The sequence below is a fragment of the Hippichthys cyanospilos genome, chromosome 9 (assembly GCF_059441005.1).
Source record: "Hippichthys cyanospilos isolate Australia breed blue-spotted pipefish chromosome 9, RoL_Hcya_1.0, whole genome shotgun sequence".
Lineage (NCBI taxonomy): Eukaryota > Metazoa > Chordata > Actinopteri > Syngnathiformes > Syngnathidae > Hippichthys > Hippichthys cyanospilos.
The window spans coordinates 17,932,760-17,947,313 of record NC_142377.1 but is presented as its reverse complement, the minus strand read 5'-3'; the positions used below and the strand labels follow the sequence as shown (position 1 = coordinate 17,947,313).

The window sequence follows — 14,554 nt, the reverse complement described above, 5'->3', positions numbered from 1 at the left end:
ATGTACTAGTAATCAAAGCAGTAACTAAAATGTTGTTTAAAAGGATACTCTTTTGGTCCTTTTCAGCAGTAAAAAGTTCCTATCTTGTTTATAATACATTTAATAACCTCATTGCTTTCAATTTTCAGTTAATACCGTCAAAGGGATAAAAAACCTACTTAGCCATTTTCAGGATTAAACGTTTATTTTACTGTACTGTATATATATATTTTTCAAATTAATTTATTTTTCACTCATAATCAAGACAAACATTTTCCTATTTTCTGTTGATTAAAAATGACTTCACATGTGCTCAAGGCTCAGTTAAAAGACCATTTACAGTTCACCTGTTTTCTGGCTTTGGTCATGTGACGTTCCAAACTGAGACCTGATTGGATGTTTCCAAAGCCCTGAGTACATGTTATTTTATTTTCATTCCACAGCAAGGGGGAAAATATGTTTTACAGTTATTATTTGCATGTAGTAAAATATTTAGGTATCAAATTAATTTTGGACCAAATAACCTCACATGACCACAACCAGAAATCCGGTGAGCTATGATGGGTTGTTACCTGAGCCTCGAACACATGTGGTGTCATTTTCAATTGTACATGGAAAAAAAAAAGGTTTTAAACTTCATTAAAAAAAAAAAAACATGTTTTCTATCAAAAATGTCTAAATAAGTCAAATATAGTCCTTTAAGAAAAGCAACACAGCTTGCCTATTCATCCTCATGGCTTCCGGCATTCCTCTCCAGCTATCATGCTACAGAAGAACTATAATGGACATACTGTAAGTACTCCAATTCTTCAGGAATCTTCCTACATTGTCAGGTGTCTGCGTACGTCACTATTGCATAGAGGAAAAACCAAAAAGAGAAACACACACACACACATAGATGTAACACTTTGACGCTGGCTGAAATGAACGCTCACATTTAGAACAGTTGAATGTGTGTATGACATTTAAGGCATATTTTGACTCAAGCTTCAAGGTGTGGACAGTGGACGCTGAAACGTTCTTCTTCACAGCCTTTAAAGGGCAATAACTGATGTTGAGTTCAAAGAATGATTGGCGGACAAAGATATCAAAATATATTAACACCATGCGTCACAGTGTAAACTGTTGGGGACGTAAACAACAGCAACACCTGTTTTTTGTATGTTGTGTTTTTGTTTTCTTATTTCACACAAAAAAACACACACACACAACCATGACATTTACTATATATAGGTTATCCACCGACCAGTCCGACATTTTGAGGTTCCTGGTGAAACTGAACATCAGCTTGTGAGGCACCCCCCCCCCCCCCCCCCCCATGCTTGCTGGAATACTTGGAATCATTTAATAGCACAGTTCTGCTAAGAACACATTTATCTTTTTTCCCTCATTTTTTTCTGCTTCATGTTCAGCCATACACATTTGCAGCAGACACCTGAGGCCCCCGCGCAAACAAAGCTGTCCAGCGGGAAATAGAGGTTATGTGCTTTGGTAAAGGGCACCTCACTAGATGGGCCCAGGAGGCGAGAAGCACTCTGTTAAATTGTATTTACACCTTCCAAGGTCCAAAAACAGCTTCCGGAAAAATAACTAACTTGCCCTCAAAATGTAATGCATTTTTGTGAATGATTGGCTTGAGGGGGCAGTTTGATTTGTTAAAACAATTGCACAAGAGGTCTGCACTCATATGTAGGAAGTAAGTGAGAGTGCAAGTGTGCTTTTGGTATGTATTAGAGGTGTGCCAAAAATGACAAAAAAAATCAAGATTAGCATTTAGTTTTATTCAGAATTCAGAAAATCAATCCCGTCTGCTTTTGTGCAGGTACCCCACCAATGCCATCTTGCCACATGCCAACGGCGTTCTGCGAAGGCTGACTTCAAAATAAACACACCAAATAATATAGGAGTGCCCATGCAATGGCCATCGCATGCTTTTATTTTGAAGTAGGTTTCCGAAGCGGTGGTCGCTAGCAGTTGCCGTCACTCTTCTCGAGACTGTATTGCCATCGCATCACGTCTCTACCAACATCAACCCGTAACCATTAAAAGACATTCAACAGGCTAAGAAACCATCAATCGATGACCCTGACAAGCAACTAGCGTTAGCTGCTAACTACATGGAGCATTCACATGCAGTTGAATATTTCAAACTCAAACAGATGAAAGGTCCCACTGTGGATTAAATGTTAATTACTACAAACATATAAACAATGAGTGATTTCTATCAGTCCATAAAATTTGATATAAGAAGAACAATTCAAAACTTTTTAAATGTAAAACATTAAATAAACTCATAAATAAAAAATCAAGAACCTTTTTGGATTGAAAATCGATTCTGCATTTAATCATAGATTTTCGACCGAATTTGGAATCAAATAGAACGGTGGCAGTCCAAGATTCACACCTCTAGAATGCATACCTCCAATACAGGTTATATGTCTCCCAGTTAACCAACACAGGAAGTTAATACCTCTCCAACATGACTGCTGCTTCAATTTTGACAATATGTAACACGTTTGATGGGGCTGTAATCACTTGAAACATGACCTTGTTTTTCCTGAGCCATCTCTCTTAAGCATAGGCAAACGATTAAAAGTGCTAGGAGATTTTAAATCAGCTTTTTTGTAATTTTATAAACTAGAGGTGAGTGGCTGCGACAGTGAAAGGCATGATGATATAAAGATTTTTAAATATTCGTCCAATTATGGAAACTAGATTAGAAGCCTTTGTTTTAATATAAATGACGCGGTAACATTAAATTAATTAGTAGATGACCGCCTCTGTAGGAATTACTATGTGAAATCACGCATCTCCTCTATAAAAGTTAATGTTATATGTAATAAAAAGCCATTAATTTTTAATGATGAGAATAATTCCAACCCGCCTCCACTGTGCAGGAAATCCTATATTTGTAGCAGCAGCAACACCATTTGACATATTTCAATTGCGTGTGGATCGTTGATCCTGTGATTTATATTTCAATCCATCTTAACGAAGACCAAACCCATTAATCGGAATTATCTTCTTGACACCTTGCTGATAGCGGAATTATTTTCGACGCAAATGATCCTGTAATAGGAACAAAGATGATGTTTGTGAGGAATTGTACGGCCTTGCTAATCCTTCACCAGTCAGCTGGCTTGACCGCTCAGTGAAAGAAAAGGAAGGCATTGAGGCAACATAGAAATGTCCATTGCCTTGAAAAGGTAATTAGCAGCTAAGGCTGTGAATGGCGGACGGACAAGCGTGCCTCAGCAGCTAAATGGTTATTAAGGGCATTTGCTCTGTGCAAGTGAGTGGAAAAGGAAATGCAGACAGCTGGCTGAGCCCGAAGCTGGAAGGTACCGAGGACAAGACAAGACTTCAGTGCTGAGCTATGGACGCAAACATGCAGCGCGCTACTAGCTAGATAGCTGATGCTTAATTGGGACACCGTGTATTATAAGATCTGAATTTCAAACGTGTTAATATAAAGTGTCTTTTCCGTCCAGTCGCCTTGTGTCGGATTTGTTGCGGTAGAGCACCGTCAGCTCTTGTTTGCAGGTGCTACCAAGACACGGCAATGCAATCATGGATTCAAGCTGAGCATTATATAAATAAATACAAACATTGTTCATGAAGGCAAAAAAAAATACCCAGTTATTAAAAACGATATCGCCCTCCCTCAGAGGATGAGGCAATGATTGCAATGAGAGCTCTTATCTAACATGTCACTTTCCTGTGTGCATTGCTTATGAACCTTCATGTAAGTAGCCTCAAAACCCACACTATGAAATTTGATTAAAAGTTATTTAAGGCATGTGTGTGTGTGTGAGTGTGGGATAGAAGCATTTTTCATAAGAGGGATGATATCATACTCACCAAAAGACTCCCACAGGAACAAAGCTATGCATCATTTTTTCCTTTTATCTCTGCAGCTTTTACGTCTTCCCTGTTAGTTATTTCTCCTGTCTTACTTTATGATTTGTTTAATGTTTCAGCAATGGTTTCATTTTTAACTCTGCACATTTGTTTTATTTTATTTACACAAGGGCAATGGATTGTGTGCTGTGCCCTTATACCTTATCTTATTTTCCATGCTGTGGCATTGAGAGCAAAATGTATAGTACTTTATGCATATATGTAGTTCTTGTTCTTTTGTAAAGCATTGACCTCCTCTAATAGACACCATGCGACAATTGAACAAAAAAAAATGCTAAACCTGAATTAGAAGGCCGTTTTTTTCACCATCTGGTGTTTGCTATTATTGTATCTGCTATGGCTGATGCCACCTTCATAATAGACACTTAGTCGTAAGGCTGATGTTTAGCGATATAGTTTTAAGTCAAAGTCAAACATGTTTGTCGAAATGTTATGTTCTATACGCCCTCATCAGCATCCAGATCAGTTATGCGGTGATTATTTGAATAACTCAACAATTAGATTACTCTAGTTAATCAATAAATAAAGTGATTAGTAATTTGGGGAACCTAAACTTAGAAAAATGTTTAGAAGTCTAAATGTTCACCATTTTTGTCCTTTATGAAGATTTGCATTGCTGAATCAGAATAAGACATTTGAAAACATCGACTTTTACTTTGAGGAATAATTATCCACATTTTTGACAATATTCTGGCATATTATGGCCCAAACTAGCAACATTAAGAAGAAATAGAATATATTATAACACATTTTCTTCATAAATAGAGGGATAGGAGTTAAAATGTGTCTTATCATGGCTTGCCTGTTTTCTTAGCACAGACCTGAGCAACTGTGGAGTCTGTCTTTTTCAGTCGACAGCAAGCGGCAAAATGGCCGCCCCTGTGGTTGATAAAAATGAGTGGACTTTGTTGCCTAACGATTAATATTCCACAATCGCAATAATAATCCAACTGACATTTGTAGACTAGTGGGAGCCCATAGAACGCATCGTAAAGAAAATATTCAATTTGACTTCCCTGTTAACACCTTTGCCTCACAGCTGTGGTTTGGGGTTTGAATGTTGGCTCAATATAATCTGACTGAGCTTCCTGTTTTTCAAAAACAATCATTTGAGGGGTTTTTTTAGGACTTGAAATTTGTCCACAGGCATAAATGTGAGAATTAAAGCTTACTGGCGAGTGCTCCTGAATGTATCTAAACTCATCCAAAGTTAGCTTGTGTTGGATTCAACACACCAACAGCATACAATATAACAGTAGTTCTCAAATGGGGGTACGGGTACCCTTGGGGGTCCTTGAAGGAACGCCAAGGGGTACTCAAGATTTTAAATAAACAAACCTGCAAAAATCATTTAAAAATAATTCTTTAATTCATTAAATATTTCAGGAAAATATATATTCATACAGCACATATTTATTAATACTTATTTCTTTTTGAGACATGTCTGATACTTTATGTTGATTATATTTTGTGGTTGAATATTTATTAATAATTAATTTAAATATGTATTTTTGTGAACAGAATTTTAATCCCAAAAGAAGATGATTTAAGTTTAATATTTTTCTGTGGGCAAGTATTAATTTATAATTAATTCTTTTTGAGTACAGGTCTGACAATTTTTGCTGTTTTTTTATTTTGTGGGCAAATATTTAACACAATTGAAGTTAATGATTTACTTTTTTGAACAGATCCCAAAAGAGGGCACGTTATGTTAATATCTTTCTGTGGACCAAAACATTATGTATAATTTCCTTTTGAGAGCAGGTCTGACATTTTATGTTGATTATTTTTTGTTGACAAATATTATTAGAAATTAAGTTATTTCTTTGAGATAACAGATCTCTTCCATGATCCAAAAGAGGACATTTTAGGTTGATTTATTTACTTATTTATTTTGTGGACCAATACAAAAGAAGTTTAATAGGTTCTAAATGTTATTAAATCAGACACTGATGTCATGTTTTAAGTCTTTTAATTTTAAACCTAAAACATCATTTGCACTGGTAAAGGGGCACTTAGGTGAAAACGTATTCCACAGAGGTAAATCAATAGTAAATATTGATAGTTGAATTATTTTTTTCCAATTACCAGAATGCTGCCTAATAATTGCCTCACCCCATTAGACGCCTAATACTCTCTTCAGTAGAGTAGCACCCTCAGGGACTACATTCTACATTTTTGACTGTCCCCTAAATGAAATTCATGGCAATCGGTGGTAGATAGAAGTCACGCATAGGCATGCTGAGTAAAATTATTTGTGTTCCTTCCGTGTTCACAATGAGATGAATAAAATAACTATTGATTAAAGCACTCGTCTCACTTGTAAATGACTGTGAGCTCCGAGCCGCTTATCCGCCGCTCTCCAAGTGTCAGTATGTTTGCAAAGCATCAGTTATAGATGTTTGGATTGAAGCCACTTTGACAAGCTGTTTGGGCTGCCGAGAGTCTGTAATTGTGGGAGACGTGTGGATTCTATTTCCCTTGGTCTGGCTGTTTTATTCCACTTCAGTCAGGTAGCTCGTGATCATTCGCAATCTTTACACTCATGGCTCACATAATGAAGTGAATGTCATTTTCAATCAATCGCAGCGTTGATCCAACTTAATTAGTACTTTAGAGGATACAAAGCAAGATTAGCTAACCTGCTGCTCTCGACTGCCAGGATTGTTTGTTTTGGCTTTGAATAAACCTGTCGTTTCATGGCTGCATCTCATTTCCTTCGTTGCTTTTTCTGTGCAGTTCTGGTGAATCTGTCTCCTGATTTGGATATTTCAACAGATTCGAGGGCTGAGTGAAATGGCCTTGGGCAAAAAAATCATCATCCCAAAATTATCATCCCTTAATAAAAAGAAGACACAAATACAAAGATACATAAAGCATTGTGGAGTCACATCAACAGGACTAAAATGAAATATTTCGTGACTTGACAAATTAAGAGTTCTATACTTGTCAGGAGACCCCAGGTGAAGTGCACAATTAATTAGGAAAAGCTATAGACCGGATTGCATGTAGTTTATTAAACCTGCTGCAGCTACCATTGAAGTGGATCAATATCAATCAGTATGTGGATAAAAAAGAACTGCTTTTGTAAGGTATAAACTGGCGGCGTCTGACAATGATTAGCGCGATCGACTCAGTGATTGCCTTCTACTGAGCTCTTTTATTGTCATACATAAAACAATGTAAAATGATTCTGCTCACTCTTTTTCAGCGGGTAGTACCAACATTTGCACCTCTGTTTAAAATGCTGAAATAATGTGGTTGTGCTAATTCTACTTCTACTTTTTGCTGCTCATTTTGTGATATACCGTATTTCTCTGAGTACAAGTCAAGTTTTTTCCTCTCATTTTTGACCCCCATATTAGGGGGGTCGACTTATAACCGCATAACTCAAAACAGACCCTTTTTTTTCCCACATATCTGTGTTTGAATAGCATTAATTTGATTGCAAAGTCAGTCATTAACAAGGCCAAAGATTATATACCGTATTACTCCAAGTACAAGTTGAGTTTTTTTTCCACATTTTCAACCGCCATATTAGTTAGTGGTGGCGACTTATAACTGTAAAACTTAAAACATTTTTTTCCAATTGTCTGCGTTTGAATAACATTAATTTAAATGCAAAATAAGCAATGTCATGTCATTTACAAGGCTTAAAATTATTTTATATACCGTATTACTCCAAGTGCAAGTTGAGTTTTTTCTCATTTTCAACCCCCATATTAGAGGGGTCGACTTTTAACAGCATAACTCAAAACAGACCTTTTTTTCCCACATATCTGTGTTTGAATAGCATTCATTTGAATGTGAAATAAGTAATGTCATGAGGTGTAAAATGGTTTTCATATATATGTATGTAATTCTATATAATATTCATCCGTTTTAGAGTACTCGTACAGGACATCCCAGAATGCATTTATGTCAAGTGTCGCCTAACTGCTTCTTTGTTTTTGACAACGAGGCTTTGTGAGGAATTATCTCGACAGACTTTGATGCATTATGAAGAGGAAAACACGGCTTGACTTGTCTCCTTCAGCCCATGAACATGTGTTTGAACAAACCTGTCATCAAGTGGGGGGGCAAAACAGCTAAGGGTTCCACGCTATGATCTCACAACAGTCATCACTTGGGTAAAGAAAGCTTAGGATAATATCTCAAATAAGATGATCAGCAAATTATTTCTGAAGACCTTCATTTCAAACAAATTGCAAAGATGACTACCCATGGAAAAGTAATGAGGGTTTTTGAACAAACGTCCGGAATTTTAAATGGGAGGAGCTATTTGGCTTGTCAGATAGTGATGATGATAATGAAGCTGTGACAAAAAATAAACATTGAACCTGAAATCATTTTATTGTTGCAGCATTAGTTTCAGCATTTGCGTCTACACGCAGGCACACACTGCAGTCTTGTCTCGTTTCCGCCCCACGCCCTGACCACATCGATATATAATGTCGAAATGTCAATTTAATAACACACACCATGTGTTTTCATTGGACAGCCATGATATTTGACAATGTAAAGTCAGGGGTAGACTTTTACTCATGTTTCTGTAAAATTAACCCAAATTGAAGTAAAAAAAAAAAAAGGGGGGGGGGGGGTTGATTTATAAACTAGGTCGACTTGTACTCTGAGAAATACGGTAGTCAACAAAAAATTAAAAAGCTATCAATGAAATCTATTAATCTACAGCCAATATATCTCTACAATCCCAACTGTTTAGGTATTTTTTTTGTGTGTGTCTGCCTCTCACCTGAGTCTAAATCTGAAAATGGCTGGCTGTATGGGAATTCAACGCACTTTGTCTCCTGTTCTTTGACACCCTCAACAAAGGCAAAAGAGCAATATCATGTCGTCATGGTGCCCGACAGAGGTATTGCTGCCTTTTAGAAGTTAATGCTTTGAGAGAAAAATTGCTCCCGGTAGACCCCTGTGTATTTAGTAGCACTTGACTTTAAAGCAAGTCCGACCTACTGTGTGGCATTCTTTATAAGGAACCCAGGAGATGCTCCTCAGGGATAAAGATATCCAGCGTCTAAATATCCTCTGAGTCCATTTTTCTTTTTTTTTTCTTTTTTTTTTTCACAGCATGTCTGACAAGGAAGATAAAGTCAAACGTATATATTACTGTCATCTTTACAAAAGAGGCTTTTTATGTAATCCTCAAGGCAGAAACAAAACAAGAAAAAAAAAACAATCAATGTCAGCTCTTGCTGCCATCCAAGGTACCATGCAGCTCATCAAGGGCAATTACGGCTCACCCATCTTGTCATTTACGCAAATGACAGAGCATCAAGAGAAATTATGAGTTCACTACCTCCCTCAAGGACATTTCAACACTGGCCATCGCCATGCTACACCATCATTTTGGACTTGAAGGATTCTTAAAAAAAAAAGAACCATGCATTTGTGTTCATCATCGCTTGACACGCATCATTACTTGTACCCTATAGAAAAAGCAAAGTGCTTCCTTTCGATCGGAAATGTCAAACTTATTTTTGTCGTGTGCCATTTTGTAGTTAATGGCATCCCACAGAAGGCCGCTATGATGTTGAAACTAAATTAGAGATAGGCCATGTTTACGCCATTGCTTTCTACACATGTTTCTTGATGACACATGCAGTGATATTATACACAGAAAAAAAAATGGGAAAAAAGTGGAACTGTTCTTTGACGATGTTGCAGCGCCTATGAAGTCAAAGACTGTCTCCATTTCCCTGCTCCATTTCTTGTCTTGCTGCACCACCTGGTGGCCAAATGACTAATATCATTTACGTGCTGAGAAAGACTTATTAATTTAGTACTTAGTGGGCTTTCTTCAAAATCGATCTTAGCAGCACACGGCGCTTCCAAAAATGTGAATTTCCTAAAATGCATGAAGGCTTTATCATCCAAGAAAATGACTTAATGCTTCATTTTTAGCTTTCAAATGTTAACCAGTAGGGGGCAGTCAAATACAAAACATGCCCAGTCAAGTTATTAATCTGATAGCAGCTAAAATGCAGCTCTTTGCAGTTTCCTCATGTCTTTCATTTCATGTGTGAAGTACATGTAAACTAGCTACTAGGTAGTGTTTGTTGACTGCAAATGTAATTGCTAGCAGGCTAATGCTAGTGATTGCTAACCCGCTAACATAAGCACAGTTATTAGAAGATAATAAATCCACTTGCAATCGCAATCAAAGTATGATTAGTTGTATCTACTTACTTCAACACAACTCACACGAAATGTTAGTAGATTATTAAAAAAAATAAATTAAATAAAACAAATCACGCTTCTTGGTAATTTGCTGTAGGGTAGTGTCGTTTGGCAACAGCTCAATTATTTTATGGAATAATCGATAGCATAATCAGCTTTAAAAAATATTTGAAAGTGACAGCCCTAAACTAAATACGGTAAATGTGTAATCATCTGATCAGTATTATAACAATATAAGCGTATAATATATGTTTCGTAGTATTATTCACATAATGTTAATAGAATAAAATGATGGCTAATTTTGAAATCAGGAGTGAAGAAATTGTTTAATTATTCGTCAAGTTAATGCAAATTGAGGAACAAAAACATATTATAAATTGTCAACACTATTTATTGCATGTGACAATTTGAAATTTTTGTCCAGCGAGGATCATGGAAGTTGACACGGGATTTGCTTTTAAGGGCCACATAAAATGAAATGAGGGGCCAGCTGTGGCTCCCGTTCCTTATTTTTGACACCAGTGTTTTAGATTATAGGTCTCGCACTCCAGTCCTCGAGGGCCGCAATCCTGCATGTTTTCGACGCTTCTGTCATAAACGCACGGGAATCATTATTACATTACATTATTACCTCATCAGCAAGCTCAGCAGGAACTCGAAAATGATCCTACTCATTTGAATCGGGTGTGTTTTAAAGGGACAGTGTGTAAGATTTAGACGTTTTTTCTTTAAAAATGAATACATTAAATGATTGCACAATCAAAAACTTGCAAAGTAATGTGTTCGAACAACAGTGTGTTTTAAATATAATTGTAGGTCTAGTAATCATTACATTATGTTACATGGGGTGGGTGGCACTTCTCCGGGGGCGGCCATGTTTTTCATAGCTACGGACAACGGTAAATGCAGCACCTGCAGCACCTCCTGCGGTCTGTAATGAAAAACGGTCCGGATCTTACACACTGTCCCTTTAAGAGAGCAGCGTCAAAAACACGCAGGTTTGGAGGACTGGAGCTTGAAACCTATGCTTTAGATGGTCACTAATCTCAGGTTTCTTACATCAGGCACGACTTCTTTGACCACCATCCTGGCGGTACATCTTTTCAATCATATTTTCCAAGAGCATGTTGATTGAACTGAAATTAGCACATTAGATGATGGCGCTTCACTTAAATATTAATAAACATAAAAATATGCCATAAAGAAACAATAAACCACCACAATTATCAAGAATGGAAGAAACAAATGTGAGGCATATTTTTTTATGAGCAAGTAGAGGTTTTAATTGCCAGCAGCAGTTTGTGGAGGCAAAGCCAAAGCCCCTTAATCGAGCACTCGGCGGTTTATTTGAACTTGACCCAGAAACTGCAATATACTGCTTATCTCTGTCCACCAGCTCCCGATATTTCCTTCAAAGTAGCAAATGTAAAACGTATATTATTTTGTAGTTTGCCTAGACCTGTTGATGAAATGCTCCCACACAATAGCTGCTGTATTTCCTCTACATTTGCTGACGTGCATTTTTCTCCAACATCTAATTGTATCTGCCCGTATTCCCAAAGAAAAATGAGAGATGCTGCAGCACTAATTGTTAAAAATGAATTTAGCGGGGGTCCGTGTTGACTCATTATTCATCGAGGTTATTGCTACCCGTTTGGCTCAGCCTACGTGTGCCAGAATGGATCCATTTGTCTCTGTCGGAGATGGGGCCTTGACAGATGTGCCAATATGGCTACCCAAGTTCGGCGTTGGGTGTTAGTGCGGGAGGGGGGGCATCTTAATTCTCCATGATGTATCATGCTGGCAGCAAGCAATGAAGAGAATTGAGTTCCAAATCATCTTACTTCCCACTGCCTCTGGCAATCTGTTTCCTTTCTCTCGATGAGGTAAATATATTAAGGATGGAAATAAATTAGGGGTTACTGAGCCTTGAGCCGAGAGTGTATCAGTGAGTTTTTATTGAAGTTGATTGCTTGTATTGTCACATTGGCATGCCCTCGTGCCTCAAGGATACAGGAAGCCAGCGCCCAAAGCGCACTCTGACGACTTTTGCTTTTCCCATTTAGACGGGATTGATGCGTTGGGCGCGCAGGTTTGCTATGTAAACGTAATTTAATTTCAGGTATCACATGGCGCCGTCGCGCCTTGAGGACGGATATTAGGCCTCGTTGGTGGCTCGGGTTCATCTTAATAGATGTGGACAAGCTTTGCCTGCTGGGATTGCAATATAAAGGAAGTGTTAGATTGCCGCTGCACTAGTTTGCTCTGTAATGCGGTTATGGTGATGAGCTGGAAAGAGCTGGCGAGCGGCTCAGCAAATTTTCAAACTCCTGATCATAATAATTTAGTCCGCAACGAGCACACGTCCGCCGAGAGGTATGGACTCCACTGCGGGAGGCAGGGCTTAGATAGCGGCAAGGTGGACGCCGGGTGGGGCTTTGCTTGACTTCTCAAGCGGCGGTTGATGGATGACGCCAAGTTGACATAAAAAAGAGGAGAACTGGAAAGCCTCAAGAGTTGCAAGTCCAAGCAAATGAATGTATACGGCACTACATCACTTCCAGTTCATACACATTCCCTGCTTGTTAGGCCGTTTATCCTGTGCTACTATCTGGAGTTTAGTGAATTACACGGCTAACTATTGATTCCTGTCTGGAGTCTAAATTATTTGGACACTTGCTACGTAAACATTGGTGTTGGCCATTGTTGTCGCTGCTTAGCTTGCAGAAAAACTACAACACGGAGAAGTAATGGCTTCTGAGGGGGGAGACCGAGCTTAAGGCACTGTAGTTTGGCGTGGGCGATATTGTTGCTGATTAGGAGGATAATACTGATTAACTTTCATGGTTTTAGACTTAAGGTGTTGATTTTCTGTAATCGGTGAGAGACAGAAAAAGTGTCATTGTAATATACATTCTGATAAATGTTGCGATGATCAAAATATCGTCGGTGCCTGCTTTACAAAACAACTTACCCCGCCTTATGCCTGATACCTCCGAAAATGTCATTAATAAAATCCATAGCCATTGTCAGAAAGGTTTCAAGAAGATCATATTGCTGTACCAAACAGCAACTTGAGCATCTCACTCAGTGTTCCTCTGGCAGTTCCTTCGACCAATATATAATATAATCTCCACATCAACTTCTGGGGGACGTCTAGTTCTTGGTAATGTGACTGTTGAGTCATATTTTTTTGTACTTGATAATGATAGTGTGTAATAATAGTGTATTCAATGCCTTGGAAATTATTTTGTTCCTACCTATTGAACAATGCTGTCACTAATGCTGTAGTTCTCTATGTTTTACAGCTTATGGAGCACACTAATGGGGCAAAAAGTATTACAATTTCTCTTGGTCTTAATTTTTGTATACCACAAAAAAATACAATTTTAACAGGGCTGCGTGCTAATAGGGCCTAAATTGTTGGGAATATCAATAGAGACATTCTTTTGGATGTCTTCATAAAGTCTATATGATTCTTTTCTTTCTACACCTCCACCATTTCACTAAGTTTGCTGCCTTGTTAACATCACCAAGCGCATATAATCATTTAATTTGGTTCACTTACGTAGAGGATATGCATGCGTCTGTATGTAGGCGGTGCAGACGTGTGACCGAGGGAGTCAGTGGAGGAGTTTACAATTCTGTTTTTCATGGAAGTTTTATTTGGAATTTTATGCCTGCATCGTTGAGACTGGCCTACAGCAACTTTAATTATAATATGAATTTAACAGACCGACATTAACTTCTCTTTTGAATACATTTTCTCTGTGTGAGCTCCCTCCTCCCTCCCTCGTTACGTTTCCTCCTCATTTATCTTTCTTAATGCTGGCTGCATCTCAATTCTGAGCATTGGATGTGGACGCTATGGGGGTAGTGAAGACAGCACGGCACCAATTGCATTAAGTCTTGATTTAAAATGGCTGCTTGCAGCGCTCTGCTCAATGCACATCTAGAGGTTATAGTGGTGTGTGTTATCCTGTGGCTCTAGCTGAATTGGGGTTATGGGCACCCACTGATAAACATATGTCATATATGCGACTATTAGTGAGAAATAACACTAAAATGTCAGACTATGACATTGACTGGTAGATAGTCAATATAGTGAGACTCGATACACGTACGCCAGATAAACTCAAAGCATGGTGCATTAGAGCACGTAGAAAAGAATTCAGCCTCAATACACACTTCATATGGAGTTTTACGCTCTCATTGAATTCACTACCACGAGGTTTCCATTTAATTCAGGAATAAAAAACCTTCGCCAGTGTACGAGCACCATTCAGACAGTCCTCTTCGCTAGCCAGTGACTTCTGTTTATGAACGAATTTCCTAGGACTAGGAGAACAATACGCTTGACACCTACATACCTTGCTTCTTCACAGTACACGGTAACTCATGTGAGGTTATGTATTCAGCTTTTTTTTTTCTTGCAGTGGCTGCTGCAAATCTATCT

General features: G+C 38.1%; 1 protein-coding gene across 2 annotated transcripts in view; it reads left to right on the top strand.

Moving 5' to 3' along the window:
• Window positions 1-14,554, top strand: part of LOC148419265 (receptor-type tyrosine-protein phosphatase gamma-like) — a 125,024-nt gene that overhangs the window by 40,129 nt on the left and 70,341 nt on the right. The gene's annotated exons all lie outside the window — the stretch shown is intronic.